The sequence below is a fragment of the Bombus flavifrons genome, chromosome 9, assembly GCF_040668555.2.
Source record: "Bombus flavifrons isolate JBK064 chromosome 9, iyBomFlav1_principal, whole genome shotgun sequence".
Classification (NCBI taxonomy): domain Eukaryota; kingdom Metazoa; phylum Arthropoda; class Insecta; order Hymenoptera; family Apidae; genus Bombus; species Bombus flavifrons.
Window position 1 is genome coordinate 7,594,817 of NC_138450.1, and position 23,095 is coordinate 7,617,911.

At 34.8% G+C, this 23,095-nt stretch overlaps 1 protein-coding gene and 1 long non-coding RNA gene across 10 annotated transcripts in view; one reads left to right on the forward strand and one right to left on the reverse strand.

The window, feature by feature from the left end:
- tmod (tropomodulin) overlaps positions 1-23,095 on the reverse strand; it is a 116,031-nt gene that overhangs the window by 53,078 nt on the left and 39,858 nt on the right. The window contains exon 1 of one of the 9 annotated variants that reach the window (XM_069120709.1): positions 2,995-3,097. The exons of the other annotated variants lie outside the window; for them this stretch is intronic. The gene's annotated coding sequence lies outside the window, so the exon portion shown is untranslated. Of the gene's footprint in view, positions 1-2,994; positions 3,098-23,095 lie in introns of those variants that run through there. 9 annotated transcript variants of the gene reach the window in all.
- Positions 5,937-8,474, forward strand: LOC138183227 (uncharacterized). The gene is made up of 3 exons (XR_011174022.1): positions 5,937-6,474; positions 6,884-7,064; positions 7,147-8,474. It is a non-coding gene; the product is annotated as an uncharacterized LOC138183227 (long non-coding RNA).

The following is a 23,095-nucleotide window of genomic DNA, read 5'->3' on the forward strand; positions in this document are numbered from 1 at the left end:
TATCAATTAAAACATTGGTGAGGGCAAGTACCTAGAGCTGAAAGATTTGATGCCTCAAGACACTTTGTTCATCTTCAACGACGCACTTCCTGTTCTCTCAAAGATCCTCAACTTAGGATAGAAAGTTGTTGGACGATAAACAATTCACTGTAGTCGTGAGAATCGGGTTGCCAAGTCTGATTCTAAATAAATGAAAGAGGTGCGCCCGGGTTAAATGAAAGAACGGCGTTGTCGAAGGAACGTCTGCAACGAATTTTCGACTTTCGAAACGGTACGTTTCGTTTATCAGCTTGTGAAAAAGATACGAAATGCAAAAACGAGGCGTGTTACTTTCACGGATATGTCTAAAAATATTTTTAACGGGATTTTATTTGTATTTCGTGTTAATGTCCACTTCTATCCGTGACAGGTTGCTCCACGTAAATTGTACATCGGCTGAAATGTCACTTTAAATGCCACCGTTCAGCTATTTAGCCGCACATTTGCGTCATTACGTCGATAACTGATAATATTAATTTCGCAAGCAAACGCACGCGCATGAAGCTGGCCTGCGTGCGAGTATTTTATTGAATCACGAATAGAGTGAAAAATATTAGAAATAGGAACGTTAAAATAATGGTAATAAGAATGTAAAAGTACTCTTCATTCTGCCAACAATCAGGCTAGAAAAACATACTTCGTTTTTAGGGTAGACTTGGTTATTAGATACATTTTTAATTGATAGTGAAAAATAATTTTGTTTCGTTGAAAATTGTCTGCAGAATTGTGGTCGATGCTACATTAAACACCAATTAAAAGAGAGAAGATTTCAGATAACAATACTGTGGTTGAAAAAAAAATAAATCATTTAATTAAGTCAGATTTATTTATGTTCATTGCTAACATTCATTATATAGCTACAATGATATCTTTTAATAACTTTCTTATCAATTATGTCGTATAAGTCATATCAGACATTCATATAATATCTGATCGCCTGTATGAATTTATAACAGTTGAAAATTAGTTATTGGAATTTGTAATTAGCATTATTGTAGAAACCAGAGGCGAAAGTTAATTACTCGAATAAATTTATGTATTTATTCATGGAATTCGTTCATTGTATAAATTCAATATTTCATATGATGATCGTGTTTAGTTGAAATTTAATTGTTATTACTTAATTTTGAACGAAGAAAGTACAAGTCTTTTATTTCAAAATAATTAAAGAATCCATTAAATTAATAGATTCGTTAAAAATTCATTGAAAATTCAATAGAAAAGAATGAATCAACAAATAATCAAGTAAAAGATCCTCATCTGCAAAAATCCTATTTAAATCTGCTTTTCTTTCGAAAAGCAAATAAAGAAATATTTCATTTAAATCATATTGTAATATTATTATCGACAGAGCGTTATATCGTTAATTATTATCAATACCATTGGAATATTGAACTCTGAAAATCTAATAAATAATAGAATACTTAATTTAATATTGTCATTGTTTTAACATTATAATAATTATTATCAGCGGTATTATAATATTCAAATAAAAACATTTCACGATCACTAACGAACCCAATAAACATTTATCGCTCCTATTCCCATTCAGTGCAGATCCATGCCACGTGTGGATGCAACATTCGTTTCAAACCGTTTCCTATGCACCTGCGGCGTTATTAGCAATAATATCGTTGTTTCCCTTCTTTAAAAAAAGAGAAAAATGACGCTGTTTTTTTTATTGAAAGTCGTCTTCCTTTTAAACGATAGACCAAACTCCAGGAGCTGGCTAATTAATTACTCCAACGCAAACAACAATATGTCGTAACGAAACCAGGGAGAAAAGTACACGCGAGTGACCTTTTTGCGAGTTGGTTTCCCACGCGTGGGTGGCAAACTGGTCCGGTTGATCGTGATCAGACCAAGCAGAAGCGTGCACCGGTTCAACCATGAAATTTATTGTAACGAACGCGCCTCGATTCTAGTTACGTTAAATCGTTCGTCCAATGTTTAATCGATCGAGGAACCTGGGATTTCGTAAAAATCTCCGTGTCCCATTTCATTACGACGAGCTTTTGTCCTAACTTGAAACTTCTGTGTCGTAAATGGAGCGGTTGTTTGAAAAAATCGCAGCATACCTATGTAGTTTTGTTAGTGCATTCCTTTTAACAAAGATTAGGAAGGATTTGAAATTGAAACGATTGGTTCTGCTGGGATTCGATTTAATTCTCATTAAATTGTGGTTCGAGTTTCGAGTAGTATTTTTATAAGATGAGATTAATATGAAATATATATTGTCTTCAAATTTTCAACAAGTTTCTTATCCTCTACCACATGCAAATATACAGGGTGGTTGGTAACTGGTGGTACAAGCGGAAAGGGGGTGATTCTACGCCAAAAGGAAGTCGAAAATATAGAATAAAATTTTTTTTTTTTTTAATTTTTCCATCGAGACAACGATCTACAGTGAAATCCGTTATAACGTACCGCACGCGTACCGAGCGAAAATTCAAAGTCGATTTTCTCGAAAACAAAGCCTCAAACGAAAAATTTTTATTCTATACTTTCCACTTCTTTTTTCGCGTAGAATCACCTCCTTTCCGCTTGTACCACCAGTTACCAACCACCCTGTATACATAAAAATACACATACTTAAAAATTTCTTATCGTATAACTGAAAACGACAACAAATTCGGTAACAGCCAATATCATTCAACTTACTCTCAAAGACGATTACATGGGAAAAATTGAGAAAGTACGCGTAGGTTAAAAATGAACGTTACAATTTTCTTGCAAAAATGATTGACACATTATTTGAAGAATGAGAAACAGTACAAGTAACTATGCTCTACGATTACATCATTCCTCTGTTAGATCCGAGCTGCTACGACGACATTGCTTATGAGATGATCTAATAAATGAATTGCAATTCTACGTATATCGAATCAAGCTTATTTAAAGACCATCGACATTTAAACTCGTTCAAATGACCACAAACAGCGATATCCAGCTCACCCGAGAATCAAAGGACAATTTATTACTCCACTTTTGCAGCGAACCAAAGCACTGTGCCAACTGTCAAACAGTAAAACTAATACCGATTCACGAGGAGTAATCGAATGATCGGCGTCACACGGATCTGTTTGTCATTTAGCTCGTCGACGTTATTAGATTCGTCGGCCAATGCATTCTCAGGGTCTATTAATTTTGTCCACAAGGAGAGAAAAAGAGTGGGAGAGAGAGAATTGTTCACGTACATACATATACATAGAATATCGCATATCGAATGCATCCGAGGTGCGTTCTGTTATGAGTGAGATAGATTCGACAACGAAATACGGAGCAAGGCTTTTTGCATACGATACGCATGTGCGTTCAATGCTAAGCAGAATGGAATGTGAAAATACTGCGACAGCAACGTGCCATTAACCCAAAAATTTGATCTTTGTCCATGGACGTGGGACAAACGACGTGCACGTCGCGCAGGAGGTGTAGCTCTCTCGTGAAGTTGCTTTAATCCTCACCTGAGAGAAACGTTGAGTCACAATAGCTTTTGGATTAGGTTAGGTACTTGATTTTAGAGTATTTAATTTTATTTGTATTTTAATTAAGCTGTATCTTATTCGGTAGAATTTATTTCATTCCGTATAATAATATAGGGTAGAAAGTGAAATTATACTGTAAAATAAAGTAATCCAAGTAAAACCATGATCGCATATGACGCGATATTTCTCTCTTTATTAAATAAAGTGAATAGAGAATTACTTTTCCATAGATTGCTTTTTTTTTATTTCGAATAGAAATTTTATCACATTTTCACTCTCGTGTAATAGAATCAATTTTTCCGTGAACATTATCGTTATTCAAAATTCAAAATAAATATTTAAAATAATTGTCAAAAATTCCAAATAAGAGTAACAAAAATAAACGGCGAAAGAATTAAGATAACGACCATGAGTAAGTAACGGATAATAAATGAAATGATTCAGTTAAATCTGGAATTTTTTAAAGGTTCGATTTCGAAGTTTTAATTTAATTAAGCTTTGAAATACTCGGATTATACAAATCGTTGAAATTCAGCTGGCACGCGGAACCACGCTCTAACGATTAAAGTTTTATGAGTATATAACACTAGTTAATAATATTCCGTTTAACAGTTAATAGGATGAAATATCGCGAAACACACAGGCCGCGGTGGAATAATGAACGGAATTGAACGGGGAAACGGATCGCGGAATTCCATTCGTGCGGTATCAGCTGGCCGAAGCGCGCGGATTCCACGCATTTTTAACTTCTGCAACTTCAGTTAGATATTTACGCGAGCGATTCTTTGGTATTTCAATTCCTCCGTACAATTATATTTTCACGGTCCAACGAAAATTCGATCGATATTTCACAAATTAACAAAATTTTGATTAACAAAAATAAAAATAGAACAATAGACAGTAAATTATTCTTTCGTTATTACATTACGTAACCTTAATTTTCATCGTTAAAAAATTAATTAATATTAAATAGATGTATTTTATACTTTATATTTTTTACTGCTACTCTATATGCTATAGAAAAAGTATTTGTATCGTAAATTTATTAATCTTATTCTCTAATAAAGCTTCGTATCATCGTGTTCTACATTTCATTTTCATACTAACAAATGTTTATAACTGTATCATAGCGCTATTGAATTATACCAAGTTTAATATATCTTGACCAAATTAATTAAGTGCTACAATAAATGCAATGGTGTGCAAATACTTTTTATAGTCATCGTATTTAATTTCATTTAATTTTTAATAATATAGAATTATAATCCTAAACTCGCTCTCTTGCGAACTCGTCACTTATCGCGTTTCTCTGCCGTGATCTTCATTTATCAACCACCTCATCGACCAAATTTCTCATCATCCCAAGCGTATTTTCGGTTTGACAGTAAGAAGAGATATCGCAACTACTGATATTATATCTACCGCAACTTCCGAAAGGGAAGACGAGATGCAAGGCAAAGAAAAATGACCCGACCTCGCTAGCCCACGGCCGAAACTCGACAAAGAGTCACACGAAACCTCGTGTATTCTCGCGTGGCTGCTTACAAAGCGCGCAAGAGTGACGCGCGTCAAATTTTATTTTGCCTCAGTTCGTCCGTCGAATTCATTGCGGCGAATAAAACGATACCCAGAATCAGTTCGTCGAGAGCCGCGATAATAGAAGTAAGCTTCCGGTCGTGAGTAAGCTATCGGTGAAAAGAATAACCGCCATTGTCCGTGCACTCATCGAAATCTTTTATTCTCTTCGAATCGACAGAATATCGTGGAACGACCAGAATCTCGATGAGATGTGACTCAGGCTATGGTGTGTCGATTGAATTATATATAGAATCTGACAGTATTGAAATCGACGACTATAATGGTATTATCAAATAGCGTTTGATAAATCCTACAAAGATTTATGAATGCTTAGTAATTTCGTATTATGTTTATTTTGGTGTATTGTTTTAGCGGGTGACTAATTGTAGGCGTTCAAAGTTTTGAATAAAATATATAGAATTATTAAAATATTCAGTCGATCTTTTGTTGCGTGAAAGTTTCAAGAAATGATAATTATATTTTCATTATAAAATTTCAGGAATTGTGTGTATTCTTTTTCTATACCAAAATGCAAATACCAAAATATCAAATATTTGCAGCCGAACAAAGTATACCTAACGAATAAGCAAGATGTGTCAATAACTGACTTTTGTCCCTAACTTTATCGGACATAGAATTCTAGAGGAGATAGAGAAATATACTGGGTGTGTAGAAGTATTTTTATTCGAATAACAAAAGATTCTTTATATAAAATTATTGAAAAAATAAATATCGAGTAATACTCTGTAAATGTTTAAGTTAATTAGCACTTGTCAATAATATACTTTTATTTATTTTGATAAATTAACACATAACTGAACTACAACGTTTGAATGTTCTAACTAATAATCACTTTATGTATTTCCATTTTTAATTTAGGCTAATGAAAGTGTTCTTCATAAATTCGATAGTCACAAATAAATAAATTATTCTATTCACAATTTTATTCCCACTATTGATCGTTCCTTCAAAATATTTATCATCGTCATTGATATTTTCAGCGTTGAATCGAACTGAAAAAAGTAGATAAATGGTAAAGAAAAATAAGATATTCTTTCCTTGAAATATAGTATTTACGTTGAAGAACCATTAGTAGGCTGTATAAATGTCAAAAAGAGATAAATCTACGTGTGATGTATACTAGAAATGGGAAATTTATGCAAATGTTTAAGCAGCTGAATGTCAATGATACAAAGTTAACCCACTGCTCTACATAACGTTGTACTCGTTTGCTTTCGTTATTTATGTCCATTACACGAAACGCATAAACGTAGAGATTCACATTCATCACGATCGATTGACCAACTGATTGAAATATGCCCGTATTATGTAGAACTTTGGCCATTGAAATCTAATCAAAATTCAATCTCTGGTATACTTATTACATAGCAGATAACACGTTTCATTTCCAATTGACGTTATTACTAATTGATAGTACCACTAACATTTCCCTTTTTTGCAAGATTTATTACTATTTCTTCATTAAAAAAAAAAAGAAATAAATGTTTGGCTAGAAGATATCTCAAACATTTTTGTCAAAGTGTTATTAAATTTTATAAGAAAATTGTATTCCAAAATCGTAGCTCACACCATCATTTATATTTATAGAAACTTAAAATAAAACTACATTTTAACTAGGATGATTTCCGATAGAATCAATGCAATTGAAAATAGAAACAAAATAAACTAAGCTTTTTTAATTCATCTGCGATATCTATAAATATAGTACTATATACCAAAATAATATCGTATAAAATAACAGAGAACATTCGAAATTCTAGGAATTTTTAGATACTTCACGAATTCCTCCAATAAATTCACTAATACCAATCCACCCTCTTTCAAGACTCGTTCTTCAAGCCTTCAATTTTAAAGTGCATAAAACGCACAGTAATAAATAAACATATGGAAGAATGCAGTTGCAAATCCGTCTTCGAACCCATTCGGATAACCACATCACATGTGAGTAAAGTTAATCGTAAATCTGTCGATTCGCGAAAACAGTAGAAGATTCTGTTTAGTCTCATTTACGTCCTTTCAACAGATCCGAGCTGTTCGATCGACGATAAAAATTCACATGGAAAATGGCCAATTTCAATTTATGGTTTTGTTCTACCGTTCTACAAAGTTACAGGCTGTCGAAGCTAAGTAAAAAATAACTTTAAACAATCGCCAGGCAGCAATCGACCGACTTTGATACTCGAGCCATTTCCGTGATGGATTTGCCGGTGCAGCGGCTTCGCTCTGTGATTCGCCGGCGCTAAATTTAAATCAGATCGACACCCAGGATTATTTACGTGCCAGTTCAACCTACATCGACGACAAAACTCTTGCACCCATTGCATTCGATTCGTTCTCTTTGCCGATTTCACCTATTCTAGTTACATTTGAAAGTACAGAGTTTCGTAAAAGTATAGGACAGGAAACATTGCACTATCGCCAAAAGTTTCGAATCATTACGTGTTTTCTAAAGCCTAAGCGATTTTAAGAAAAATTCAGCTAAAAATTTTGTGTGCTTAAAAAAATTGTTTAGTCAAAAATCGATCGAGCTAAAGAAAATTACTGTTGATTTTTGTAATGTCTTTTAATTTAAAATTAACAGTGCGAAGTGAATTATGTTAGAAGGTATTGAATAACGATACTAGTTCTTAAATCGTTATGTGTGTTTATTTCCTCCGATATAATAATAAGATTTTATAATATTATGAAATATTTGAAGTGAAAATATTATTTCGCAAGAGAAGAGACTATTTGTATTTATTAACAGAGAAAAATGTATATTATACATATGATAATTTAATGTCGGCGCAATATTTATGATAATTGAATTAACAATATTTGACAGTGGAACACATGAAATAAAAATTTCGATCGCCATACTTTTGATAACTAAAAATCACATTCATCGTTTATAAATTATATTGGAAGAAGAGTTTTAAACTTCTTCTTCTCGAATATCTATAATACTCGCTAAAGATGTGTCGTAAATCTGATTCTTTTTGACCCCTGCAATGGAACAAGACATTTATGATGGGGAGTGATAAATATCGAGGAAAGAAGAACGTTTTAAAGGCGAAACTATAAAGCCTGAAGAGTGTACGAACGATCCAAAACAAGACGAAGATCGTCCAGCCTTTGATGTTATCTTTGTCGTTATCCTTTGCACGTGATCTTTCAATGTTCATACACGTTTCTTAAAACCTACACCACAGTCACATGCAAGAAAGATCTATTTTTAAACGAGTAGATGCTATAAAAATCTAAAATATCTCAAGCTGCTCGCAGAACTAGCTATAATGTGTCTAAAATGTCAAACTACTTACTCAGAAGAATTCGAAACTATAAAAAATCCATAAAAGGCTACAGAATGTTGATAACAGAGAATTATCCCAAATAAAATTGGTATCTCATGAAGGAAGAAATTTCGAAGCTGTTGAAGACTGCAAAACAGTTTACATTGAAGATGTTTATCGATTACCAATCACCAATGTACTTGTACATACTCTTCATCAACTATTACAATAATTTCTCACTTAAATATTATTTTTTCCTATTTCTCTCTTCCTTCTTTTTTTTTATTTCTCCATCGATATCCTACAATATTATTCAGAATTGTCATGAAAACGCTATCAAATATATAATATCCCTGTAACATGTAACATTATAACAACTAATAACATCGTTGATTCCCTCTCACATCTTCCCTCAGTTTCGTATCTTAACATATTCCTCGATATAAATTTGACACAGTGAGAGATAAATAAGAAATTTTCTTCGCGAAGAATAAAAAAAAAATGTCAAAAGGTTGCAGAGAAATTGTTCTATAAATGACCGAACAAGATTATAATCTTTCACCGGAAAAGTTTGTCAAACTGACACGAGAAACTGGTGAGGGTTAATCAGTTCATAGAAAGACCAAAGAACGAACGATAGGCAGGAAGATTTCGCGATAGAGGTTCCGCCAGTTCTTTTTTTACCCACGAAACGTGTGACATTCGTACGAGTAGGGAAGTACGGGGTATTCTCATCGTCCAAGGTCGTCCAGAATCTGAAAATACGCCCGTGAATCGATCGGACGCGTCGAAATAGCGGCCACTGTTCGTCGTATGTATTTTTATAAACGGCAGTTGAGGGTGGCGTGGGGAAGAAATGCTCTTAGAACGGCTCTTCTCGCAGGGTAAAGATCAAAGACCCGAATCTTCCACGAGAATTTCTTTCTGTCACGTCGAGGAGGCTGTACACGTTGCTTTACAAGCAAACACCAGCTGCCGCCTCTACCTTCTCTAACGAGTGTCACTGTGAATTAGTTCGTACGTCGTTCGAGGGTAAAGTTTGGTATTTGCTTTGGCACCGAAGGAAGAGCGACGAACTAAGGGGAAGATTCTACTCTGGGGAACAAAAAGAATCTACATTTTCTTCTTATCGGTTGTCAGTTTTCTCGTCGTTTCGTTTCAAATTTCAATCCGACGTTTCCCAGGAATATCCTCAGGACATTACACCATTATCAACGGAAGCTGTAACAACCAAAACACCGATATTTCAACTACTTCGGAAAGCAAACTCTACCCTAAGTGCAAAGTGAAATCTCCGCATCGAAATAAAAAATCTGAACGACGATGCTCCACTTCCTTGTTTCCCTAATCGCTCAACAGAATCTCCTGTTGCTGTTCGAGCGCTAAGAACCTGGTGCGAACTAAAGCATCCCTCGTGCGAGGAAGTTTCATTGACGGAAGCTGATATTTCGACCCAAATTCGACGCCCAGCTCGCGAAAATCCCGCGGATCAGCGAGTTGCACGGCGAGCCAATAATAATATTGACGCTGGCGGGCGATGAAAAAATAAAGCGAGCCAGCTGCTGGTGGATTGTTGAACGTACGGGGCCACGTTTTCGAGCGTGTTCGCGTTAAAAATACGAGCGCTGTTATCCGGAAATCTGGAGAGAGAGAGGGAGAGAGTTACGATTTTTACCCAAGCAACTTTCGTTGATCCGCGCTTGGAGAACGATTCCAGGGGTTCAGACTGTTTTACCTTGGCGGAGATTCCTTTTCGTCTCTTAACTCTTCCATTTTCTTCCCCGATGAGAATCATCCGAGAAGATTAAAGGCATACGCCGGACGCGAGCAGACTTCGCGATTCCGAAACGCGATTCCATGGTTATAATTTTTTTATTTGATGCTACCCAGGATGCAGTGGGCTCCTTCTACCTTCGACCCGTCTCGTGTTTCCACTCGACGAACCAGAGGAATACTGTTGCACAGTTTATTTGCTCGGATGCTTCGTGCTCTTGTTCTTCGACCCTGCTCGCTCACTGATGCACTCCTTGAATATTGAAATTGACGGTTTGCGAGCTGATGCGATGACTTCGTTTGCGCGGCTGTGGTTATTGAGCTATGCGAACTTTTAACAAACTCTGTTTCCTTGTTTCAAATATTTCTTTTCTGTTCTCTTCTTTTGCGCGTTCGGTTATGGTGTTTTTAGTTTGTATGGTGTTTGGTGTATTTAGTTATGGTGTTCCGGATAATAGAAGTAGATTTTTATGTTGTACCCACTTCCGCTTAAAATTTTCTAAAAGTTTAGAGCAAAAGAAACAAAGACTTTTCTTAAGCGAATAAATTATTTTATTTACAATTACGATATGTATCTTTATTTTTCAAATAAATGTACGGTAAGTTTTATTCGTCGGAAAGGCACAAAGGGTGCGCCAAATTTTTGTGCGGGGGTGTGTGCTATCGGATTTTACATGTAATATGTATTATCTTGGAGTTGTTTCAAAAGAGGAAACGATCCTTGTCGGTAAGCTTCCATGGGATAATTCACGTGCAATCGTCTTTGACGATATTTGGAAGCAAAAGAGGAATATTTACAATGTTATATATCAGAGTTTTGAAACTTCCAAAATTGTTTTGGTTTACGAGGATATCGTTAACGGATCTCTTGGAACTTTAACAAAACGTTTGACAACGTGTTAATAATTCTTATTTAAGTTTTGTGAAGTTTAGGGGACAATACTTGCCAAAGGCGAGATTTGAATGGCGAGATTTATAGTCGAAGCAGAGTGGAAGTTCGTACATCGTACGATAAATTTCATATTCTAGGTGGAATTCGTAGTTAATTTTCTTGATATTCAATTTCGAACGCTAGTTTTGTGTAAATTATTTCGAATCAGCTAGCATCATGCATGACTGCACGCTGGCGCTGAAGGTACCTGCAATCCTATTGCATTCGTTGAAAACCGTTATGTATTTATGCAAATGGATCGCATCGTCGATAAAAGTTTCTAAATTTTATAATTATAAAGTTCCATAGAAACTCTACTTTTCCAAAAATTGTTCATAAAAGTAAAAGGAATTTAAAACTATAATTTATCGAATTTATCACAGTATAGTGCAACGTTAATATTCTACTTTCTATCGAAGCGAAACAAATTAATCGAACTGTTGATAAAAACTTAGTTCGCTTCCGAAGTTTATCGTTAGAGCCTACGCTTATTCAACGATAAATTTGTGGTTTGGCACAGTGTTCTGTAATGAATCGGCATAGATTCATCAAAGTCATCTATTTCTTCTATGATAAATCTTGATATATGCATTTCTGCATCTCTGCTATATGAATCTTTTAAATTAGCCGATACAATAAAGGAATATTGAAATCTGAAACCTTTCGCCTAAATAAAATTTGTATATTTGAGACTTCAAAATATTCGAACATAAAAATTCTCCAAAACGAGGTTCATCTGTCCAAAAATTACGCCATATATTCTTGTCATTCGTTCAAAATTCCGTTTAAATTTCTTCTGAGATGCGGAACGTGTTAAATGGGATTTTAATCGCGTCGACTGGAAGAAAAGCGAAACGCTTGCAATGTCGAGCGCCAAAGAATATGTGCCAGGTATCGTTACATGCCAACGAGCGGAAACTTTGTACCGATGTCGAATTAACGAGTTTCTAGCAATCTATCTCTACCAACGATTTGTCATGGTAAAAGGATCCGTCTTCTTCCTGGCTCATGCTCGATACTGTTCGAGCGAACAGCGAAACTTCCTCCTGCGTTTCGCGGCGAAAAAATCACGCAACCATACTTACATATGTAAGCTCGGTTGCGTAATACACGTCGCTTCTTTCTCTTCATTTCTCTCGCGTTATTTCTGCCCGAATTCTGTGCCAGATGTCGTGTACTTTGACGCGGAAAATCGCGCACGTGCTGTTCTCGCTGTTTTTTCGACGAGAAACCGAGAGGCGGATTCGTTTGACGGGTACTCGGATAGACGTTGAGATTTTGCCTGATGATTTTTGCGAGATTCTATTTTAGATTCTACTAAGACGCAGGATTTGGTATGGCGTTGCGCGAATCGTAGACTTGGACGAAATCGTACGATGACTTTTAAACGTGTTGCGATCATCGAATTTGTATATTTCAATCTCGTTGCTGTCTCGACGATGGAGAAGGTCTTTTACATTTTAGAAAAATGCTTAATATAAAATTGAAAGGAAAGATCGAAAGGAGAACTAGATATAAAATTATTGAAATATTCGCAGTTCAAATTCTAAGGAGAAGCATCTACAATTTGCGTGTGTACATTTGCTCAGAAAATTGCCCAAGTCTAATCTGTGATATAAACAGTCTAAAGCAGACAAATAAACGGTGCAGCAATAATTCTCGAGTTTAAAAGCGAACCGTAACAGCATAGAAGATTACGTATTTCAGGTAACGGCAAATAAAAGAATTATAACCGCAATATCGTTTTCTCAATCGTAAACTTTATTTTTCCGGAATTGCTACTCTCCCTCTCGTAAGATTTATAATGCGAATGAAAATTAATTCTCCGCCTGTGTGTTAAGGGCTTATCTTATTATTATTTTTGTTTCTTTTTTTCGATAAAATATGAAATTCGACTATTGGAAAAATGTCTAAATAATTTTGCCAGAATCTTTCAAATAATTTTAGAACGATTCTGCTTGCTACAAAGGATAAATTTTGAATATCTGTAGATTTCTTTTGTAAAAAAATGCTATGATATCTAAACATAAATATGTTTGCATCAGTTTTGAAGCATCGTATATAGCACCACTTATTTGCCCATATCAAATTTGAACGATGGATGAACATTTTTCACGTTGAATAATTTCGTTTTATATACAACAGTCTGGAAGAAACGATTCGCATCTTTTGAAGAGGCTTTCGTCTTAAAATATTGTACGCAGCTGACGGAGCTTACAGTCGCAAGGCTGATCGCAATGAACGTTTAAGTTCCAAGCACGTGCATCTCGCTGAAAGTTTGTAGGCCATCGCCAAAATACCTCAGAACCGGTGACAAATGAGAAGCAACATCCGTCGTTGTCAATGCAGAAAATTTGCTAACAAGTGCACGTCACCGCTGGAAAAATCGGTGCATACTACACGGGGACTTCCATCTTTCATCATCAAACAAAAGCTTTCAATTTATCTTTTTCTTTCAAACATAACGATGTTTACTTGTCAGCTGCAATGTATTACATCGTAATACGTAATGAATTATATTTTATGACACTTTTGCAAATATGATTTCGTTTATCTTTGTTACAAGCTACAATTTATTACAAGCTATATCGTAAGCTGAAAGAGAAAAATTTGAAAATAGATTTTCCAATATAGTGTATGAATGTAACCTTCAGCTTTGGACATTGCCTTGGTTCTTCGGAATATGTAAATAACAAATAAACAAAGAACGAATGAACAATAAGAATAAATGAAGTTTCTCATATCTTTGTAAGTATATTGCGTTTGGTTGATGGCAGATATTATTTCAAAGTTCAGAATATTTAAATAACAACGATAAGAATAAACGAGGTACCTTGTGTCTTTTACGATCGCCTTTATTGAAATATTAATTTACATTATAATTAAGTAGATACTTAAACGGTAGAGTGGAAAAGAGCCAAGTTGTATGCGTTTTAGTACTTCAAGCATTATATTTCACTAAACCGTTTACGACCATTGCCCAACTATCTCTTTACTGGAAATGTAATAACACAAAAGCACGGATACTATTTTGTTTCTGGGGCGTTTCTAGAATTATTCATGCTTCTTAGGAGTTCAACTGCTTCAATGTATAGAAAATATCGCAGTAAAATTTTAATTTCTAATTTCTCTTTTGCAGAAAATATCGCAGTAAAATTTTAATTTCTAATTTCTCTTTTGCTGGAAATTTTGCTCGATGCTTCCAACTAAACTAGATAAATCCAACAATATGAAAAATATTCATGCGCTGGTACAAAATATTCTTCAATTTATGGAAGATGTTCTTGCCATTGCAATGCATCGATCATGAAACGAACGGATATTTTCATATTTATATTTGAAATAAACTTTACAGGCGAATATTACATTAGATAATATTATTTTTATACATACATAAGTATGTAGGAAATTGTATCGAATTATTTATACTATTCATGAAATATCTAAAATACTTTACCACTTTACACTTATACCGTAAAATAGCATTAGCTGCATAACCCAATTGCGTTTTACTTCCTTCATTTACATTTTAAATAACGCGTTATAAATCATGAATTATGCACGGTAGTCTCTTGCTATGTTAAAAGAACATTGTGGCTAATAATATAAACTACTGCTAGGACTTACATAAATGCAAGACCGGAACATGTGTGTAGTCTCCATATCAATCGACATGCTATTTCTTATCCAAAATTTTACGAAAACTCGACGAAATGGCGATGTTTGGCGAATTGCCCATCCACAGGCGTCCAAAGACTACGCCTCTTAAACTTTACGTTTAAAGGTTGCCTTATATCACAATTTATTATTTATTAACGAGTTATTATTGAGAATACGTGAATTACACTTGGAGCACAAAGAAACAATATCATATATCATCTCCTATTACTTTCCACTGAACCCATTAAGGACAGAAACATTTTATTAATACGACAATTTACATTATTGCATAACATAATATTTCATTAATAATATTTTCGAAAGCGATTTAAGTTATCGAATTCTGTTTTTCATTATTGTGACTACGAGAAGGGACTCCAAGGATTTGCAAAATATTGTTTTCCTCGTCATTCATTCCATCATTCGTATCTTTAAAACTTTCTTCAATATTTCAGAAATATTGTTTATTCGTAATATCGTGTCATTCGCTTGTTATGGAACCTCGTAGATATACAGGGTGGTTGGTAACTGGTGGTACAAGCGGAAAGGGAGTGATTCTACGCGAAAAAAGAAGTCGAAAATATAGAATAAAAATTTTTCGTTTGAGGCTTTGTTTTCGAGAAAATCGACTTTGAATTTTCGTTCGGTACGCGTGCACTTTATCGTCTCGTTATAACGGATCTCACTGTAGATCGTTGTCTCGATTGACGTTATTTTTTAAATTTTTAAAATTTTTTAATTTTTATTCTATATTTTCAACTTCATTTTTCGCGTAGAATCACCCTCTTTCCGCTTGTACCACCAGTTATCAACCACCCCATATAAACAGTTTCTAAAAGTCTCGTATCTTTGGTTTTAACAAACCTCCTTCCCAAGTACCTACGTAAATATATTAAAATACTCTGCTCCAACCATCGACTAGCGTCGAAATAAAAAAGTCAACAGAGACAGTTTCGTCATATTTTTCCCACGTGATCCTCATAATAATCTTCTAAATCTCACATTCTAAATTTTCCCTCGTTTTATTACACAGCCTAAGAATTAATAGTAATTCTAAATGCAGCTACAACTTCTGTAAACCGTTCCAGTCCCACGACGCTACTTCAAAGCCTGTTCTTCATTAACGGTCGCACGAAATAGCCCGAACTATTCACTGGTAGCTCGTAATAGCAGCGGAACGTTGGCCACCGCAAATAATATCCGCGCACGGATTCGGTAGGCCGCGAGATTCCATCGCGGAAGGTGAATGTTAGCTCGCGTTGGCCGCCATTTATCTCATTCAGCCACGCATGCCTGCCAGTCTCCATTACGTAGAGGGGTTCTATCGTCTTTGGTGGAACGATTCACGTCTTCATTTTTCACACAATTCGATTGCGAAGGCAACGAACACGAGACGACGAAGAAAATACGAATTCCAACACTATAAATCCTTTCGGCTAAACGAGTTCCTTTCTATTGGCCTGCTCGAAAGCTCGTAGCGAAATGGAAGAACAATTTGAAATCCTAACCCCAACCTAACCTCAACCTAACCTCAATCTATCCATGTAGGAGCTGTTAATTGTATTAAATAATCTAGGAGTCACTTCTTTCATGCTAATTTTTTGCTATTTACAGAATGTTTCAGAAAACTTAGTGCAAGCTTCGGTAGCTTGTTTCAAAAAAGGAGAAAAATCCTAACAAACGTGCATGCAAGTATCGATTAGCTTTCGAGGTATAAAAACACCAAATGGTGAATAAATAATTTTCGTCTTTCTCGAGCGATTTTTCCAATGATCCAAATTACTTTGTTTCTTATGATTAACAGAAATTTTCGCAAGACTAAAATATATGTATATTTGGCACATGAAACAGACAAAATCCAAGATCCATTTTTGCCTATGTTCTTCATAGATATAAATATAGGGCTTAACGTCGTCTTATCGAAAAGAACGACAAATACAACAACAAACAATGTTCTTATCTTTCTCTTGGACTTAACTAAAGGACAAATTTAATAGAAACCACGAAATCGTGAAAATCGGTAATTTCATTATAAGCATCGTTTGTTGGACTACGGTGACATTTCCAGATTTCTAAGAACGCGTTTTATCTGCGTCTCGAAGACTCGGCCGCGTGTCTCGTCCGCGTGTTCGTTTATCATCCTCGCGGACGATTCATCGTTCCCGCTCGACGATGCATCATAAAGCGGCTTAATTATCGCCGTGACTATGGATCTCGTGGAACGCTCTTTTCCGACCGTGGTTTAAATGGCACAGAGCCGGAGCCGCTTTTATGGCCACGAAAGACTTGCCAGATGCACAAGTTCGAGACATCCGGGCCTTGTCCTACCGCTTTCCCCGGGATTCGCCAAGATAACATCAGATGCGATGTACTGTGACTGTGATTGATGGCTGGCTTGTGTCTCGCGATGCGACTGGGATGAGCATTTCTTTGTGAGTTACGCTGCTAGTGTAGTTAGGGTCCGCAGCCACGTAATTAGCATGCCAACCGTGTGCTCGAGCTTGTGACATGAAAGCACGCGCGACGTCGTTTCTTCTGGTGCGATAAAGCACCTCAAAGGGATTCTTCGATCTCTTTATCCTTTAATCCGTGTTATTGTGCGTTTGCTTTGGACTATCGCGGAAGATTGACTCTTCAGCCGAACACGTAAAGCTGTTGTTCCTGAGCAGGTGGATCAAATTTACTCTCAAAATTCGACAAAGTCGATTGGATGGTTCGTTTCGTATTGCGACGTCAGAGATGAAATTTTTGGATCGTCGCGAGACGAACGAAAGCGAAAGCATTTGCACAAAACGGTTTTCATTAATCAAGAACGAAAGTTTGAAGTCTTGCAAGCAATCGGATATGTTCTGGTTGTACAGTCGAGGATGTTCAATTTGATGAATCTATGGATCATCAATTCCAAAGAGATGTCTAGGTTTGCTAAAGGATTCCAGAAGGAGTTATTTCTATAAAGGCTGTCGTATTTCTATAAAAAGTTACGAATTGATCATCCTGATAGTGAATAATGTCTAACCTCATTACGATGCAATTTTAGAATCACTGATTTCAAGTTACCATCGGTTAGTTTTAAATATATCGTAAATATAGGTAACTTGAAACCTGTTTGAATATTTAGCTGCGGGATATCGTTTTCTTTTCATGGTTTAGTGGTAGTGAGATCAAATATCAGCGCAACGACCTGTGGTGCAAGGTTATTCGAGGCCATTCAAGGTATCCGTCATGCTCTAAAAGTTGCCGCTGCGTCTGACCACAAGTGGAATCGTTCTACTGTCGCGACCTGAATTTATGATCGCAAGGTAACGATCCAGAAATTCTGTTATTTTTCAAATTCTTAATTGAGCACAGTTAAGCGATTGCTATTTTTAGACGTAGAATTCTCGTTGAATTATGTTATCAGGAATCCATTCCGACATTCTGATTTACGTACAATCAAATACGTGAAACTATATGAGGCAGTTTCAACAGCAAGTTCTTAAGTTACTTTTGGGATAATCATTGTATTTTAAATTTTCAGATATATATTTCGATAAAAAATTGAAATACGACATTATAGAAAATTAATTAGAATTTGCAAGTCCAAAATCCCTAAGAATAGCATAGTAGTAAAATGTCGAATAATATCTCGATTGTTTCTCGTTGTTTTCTTATCAATTTTAATATATTCTTGCTGTGTTCAATGCAAATTAATTCTACTATCTACGAAGCACATACGTTTAAATTTTATGCAAAGAAGAAAAATACGATTTTACTTGAAATATTTTACGAAAAATTCTTAATATTTTAATTAATAATCAGTTGTAATATTATTTCAATAATCGTATAAATTTCTGACATATCTCGAAATACGTCTATTCGATACTTAAAATCAAGTTTCCATTCATGATCCTTAAGAGAAAATTTATATTACATCACTCTCGTCTCTTAATGATAAGAATGGATTCACAGTATTACATTACCCATTGTTTCCTATCTTCGCATTTACTTTCAGATCATTAAGAGGAAAATTCATATTATATCACGCTCGATGATAGCATTTTACTCAGTATATCGTATTATCCATTGTTTCCTTTTTTCTTTTTACTTCCTAGTTTCATCGTTTATTCTAAATATGAACAATTTATTCCAATAAACAGAAAGTTTGATTCTAAGCTTTTCTAAGCTTAAAAAGGAATATTCTCCAATTCTAAAAAAGAATTGCTTAAATACTTTTAACACCTGAATAACTCTCGTTCGTTGATAGATCTATTAAAATATTTCACATGCAAAAATATATTTTATAAGCTTAATGAAAATATCCTATAAGCATAACATGTCGTTCCAATCCAAGATAAGAAACAATATTACAAAAAACGAATAATAAATATAAACGATATTCATCGTTTAATCAGTTAGATGACAACCTGTTCTAGATGCCAAAACTGTGTAGCATTCTTTCAATAATATAATTTATTAATCAATAATATAAATATATAATATATAATCAATTATATATAATTATATATTTATCAGAATAAAAGTTAACACAAATATCGCACTATTCGTTTAGTCTATTAGTATCAAGTTACTAATTGTTTCTGAGTAGCAAACACTGCAACAAAATTTACATTCATTCCCACTAAACAGATCATTCTTCAACTCCATAACAATCTTTCTCATAATCAACATTCAAGGAAACATTCTTCGTTCTTACAGAGGATTAAGAAAGAGCCGAAAGATCTCGTGATTTGGTGGAATTGCGGAAGGTAATGGAGGGTCCCGATTCACTGTTTACGATCTCGAAACGTAACGGATAATTCATTAAACGGCCTCTGCTATTTCCATCAGCGGAGCCTTCGTGAGAGCAGGCAGATCGCGTCGACGTTGCTCCTATTTAAAATAAGCAACTTTACGGTGCATTCGCGGCTCTCGTACGCCGCAGGCCTTCACTCTTGTGTCACTCTTCTATTTCCAGAGGCCCCGGCTACGCGTCTTTCGCCGTCGCGATGCGTCCACTTGAAATAATCGTTTACGTCTGACAGCGTTACCCTCCCGCAATAAGCCAACTCATTCCCTTTCTGAAAATGATCGTCCCTACAAACGAAAACTGCCATCGGTGCAAGAAATTCCTTCCCTTGCTTCGAGTTCATTTCTTCAGAAACGTTGCCAACATACAGCCTTCATTATATTTTAGATATTTGCCTGACGCTGTGTAAAGAGTAATTTAATTTCGCGTTTATTACCAATGAACAGATTGAATTTTTATGCAAATTCATATCTTCGAGAAGATGATTAAAAAGGTAGAGTCTCGGTAAAGAGATGTTTTCATCTGACAAGTATTACAGAAAGCACTGTAATTTGCATATTTTATATATCTTTTCATGTTATGTGCGTTTCGTGCAATTTATCACTGTCAAATTTTCTATAGATGCATAAAAACTCACGGACTATTAATGAATTGCGTATTATCGGTTACTTTCTAGGATCATTTTATCATTTTGCCAATGTTTGAATTTCTGTTTCAGAAAATTGGTAAGATTTTTGAATTTCAAATATTTGATTATTATACTATAACTCTGTGATTAGAAAGTCAAGGTACGACATTAGGGAATCACCTGATGATCTTTGTCCCCTTTCGTACATTCAAAAAGTATTCTAGTAAAAGAATTCTATTTATATTCGTTTCTATTTATCTTTCTCTAACCCAATCCACCCCTTGACTTATGAGTCATCTTACACGTGTATGTGCATACAGTAGGGTTCATAACGTTTCCTACTGTAACACTTGAATGAACGAAGAACATCGATATACTATACGGAACATGTGTTCATCATTCCTCGAGTTTGTGAACCAAAATTAAACTTCGTCACGAGTGTGACTCGTCACACGTGAATCACAATCTACGCCAAGAGTGTGGTATCCTACCATAAAACAAAGCTAAGAAGTGTCTCATATAATTCATTATTACAACATGTACAACATACGTGCATACATCTTATACTATAAACAACGTTAACAGAATATTTATAAAAAATTGTTATTATGTATAACAATTCCAATTTTCCTCGCGAACATAACAACGAATGATTAAAAAATCCTTCGTAATTCAACAATCCAATAACGTTATGGGCTAATTCATATCATTTTACAATAATATTTAAGAACATTTCTTTAAGTAAAAACGATAGAGGGATCATTAGTTATTCGATCATCGTGAGAAATATCAAATTTACCGAAAAAAGTGCAGGAACCTGATAGAAAAAAATGCAAATACGAAATGCAATGAACTTAATATCGTACAGGAAATATGTATACCGTGTGCAATGATAAATCTATCAACGTCAAGATTTCTTCCAAAAATTGTACGTTGCGTCATATGATTAAGGATAAGGCTAGAATGGCACTTTGCCGTGAATACAACGTACAACTTTAATTTTGCGCAAGAAATTGCGATTTAAACTGAATAATTCTATATAACATAGCAATCTACGCTTGATCTTTGGCGATGCACTTAGAATTTTATAATTTATTGCACTGTAACATAAGCGATAACATAGCCACAATAATAGATAGAAAGAGAATGCAGGATATTTTGAATTTTATGAAGACAACGAAATAAATAGTAATGAATACTGATACAGATAGAAGAAATTGATCTCTTCGAACATTCAAAATATTCCCTACACTTCAAAATGTTCCAAAATGATACAGCACAAATAAGCACCATAACAAAGGTATTGAAAATCGAATACAAAGAATAAAAGGGATCAGTTTTGCGTACTAAATGTAACAAATTTTAAATGTCAGGATGTTAGAATATAGCAACGTCTGTTCTAAATTACAACAGGTAAGCTATACAAGTGAAATTGGAAAATTTCGTGCGATAGTTGTAACTAATCTAAAATAACAGAACAGACATGTGTAAGTGTATATGGCAAACAGAAAATGATTAATCATCTCATCGATACAGCCATAGTAAACATCTGTAACTCATAGAAAATCATCCAAGAAAGACACCGAATGTATACAGAAGTTGAAACCGAAATAGAAAGGACGTGTAACATCGACACACTTCTTATCGATTCTACAATGTTTTCCATCACGTTGCAAAATTAATAGGTTTAATTCGAAACATGTGTAACAAACACGAGAAATTTCCACAATTTTCACCGCTGAATGGGCTTTGGTTCGTTTAGGAAGTTTTCGATGTCCTCTAAAACGAGAACGTTCATTGAAACACGTGTTTTGAGAACATTAGAACAGAGAGAACGAAGTGAAAGATATAAAAAGCGTGTAATAGAGCGTATGTATATCGTTGTGAATCATCAAGGTTGGTCGACTAAGAACGTTGCTCTAGCAGTTATTTTCCAAAAGTATTATTCATCAGACGTTTTCTCTCTTTCTTTTTCAAAACTTAAATTTGTAAAAACGGGAGATTTATTTGTCCAGCGACTAAAAATGAAAAGTAAGGACGCGTATATCTTTCTTTAAACATAGTTGAACGTAGTCGGTAGATGCTACGATAGAAGATTGTCGATTTGTTAAGTTTGAGTGAAACAGTATTTCGTGGTACTACAAACTAAATTGTTATTAAAAAGTATTCATATGTTTCTTACGTTTCATACATGATTCATTTATGTATATTATTTTATTACGCGAATATCTCCGTCTGGAAAGTAAAACCTCGTCTGAAAATTGAACTCGTCCTGTTCGTAAATTTTCAACGATCGAATTATCGTTTAGAGACTAGAAACAGTATCAATCGATATCCCAAAATTGTTCACAGTTATGTACTAATACAAACGTACTGTCATAAAAGGCGCGAAAATCGAATTTTTGAAAAATTTTGCAGCATTTTGCTAAATTTCCTTCAAGAAATTATCATCCGCGATATTGTATAATATTAACAACAAATATTTTCAAACAACGCTAATATAAATTAAGACCTGTCCTCCGATGACTAACATTTTCACGTCGACGACTGTGACATTCTAAAAATCATATGCCCGCATGCCTAACCAACAATGGCATCGTTCCACTGCTCCGGATTCCGATCTATCATTATCATTAAATTACTGTGCACACCATCCAACAACATTAATAATATTTATTTATGATGTCGTTTAAAATTGACCTCGAAATTGGCAACGATAATACAAACATGCTTGGAAGACACATAGAAAGCATATGATGTACGTACACTGTCGAACAATGTCTTAAATGTATCATAAATAGTAATTCTTGCAAAATCCTTGACAAACTTTCTATTATTGTACATGATTCCTTATTTACACATTTATTTTTGATGTAATTATGTCATTGTTTTAGGAGCATTACGCAAAATACAAAATAAACT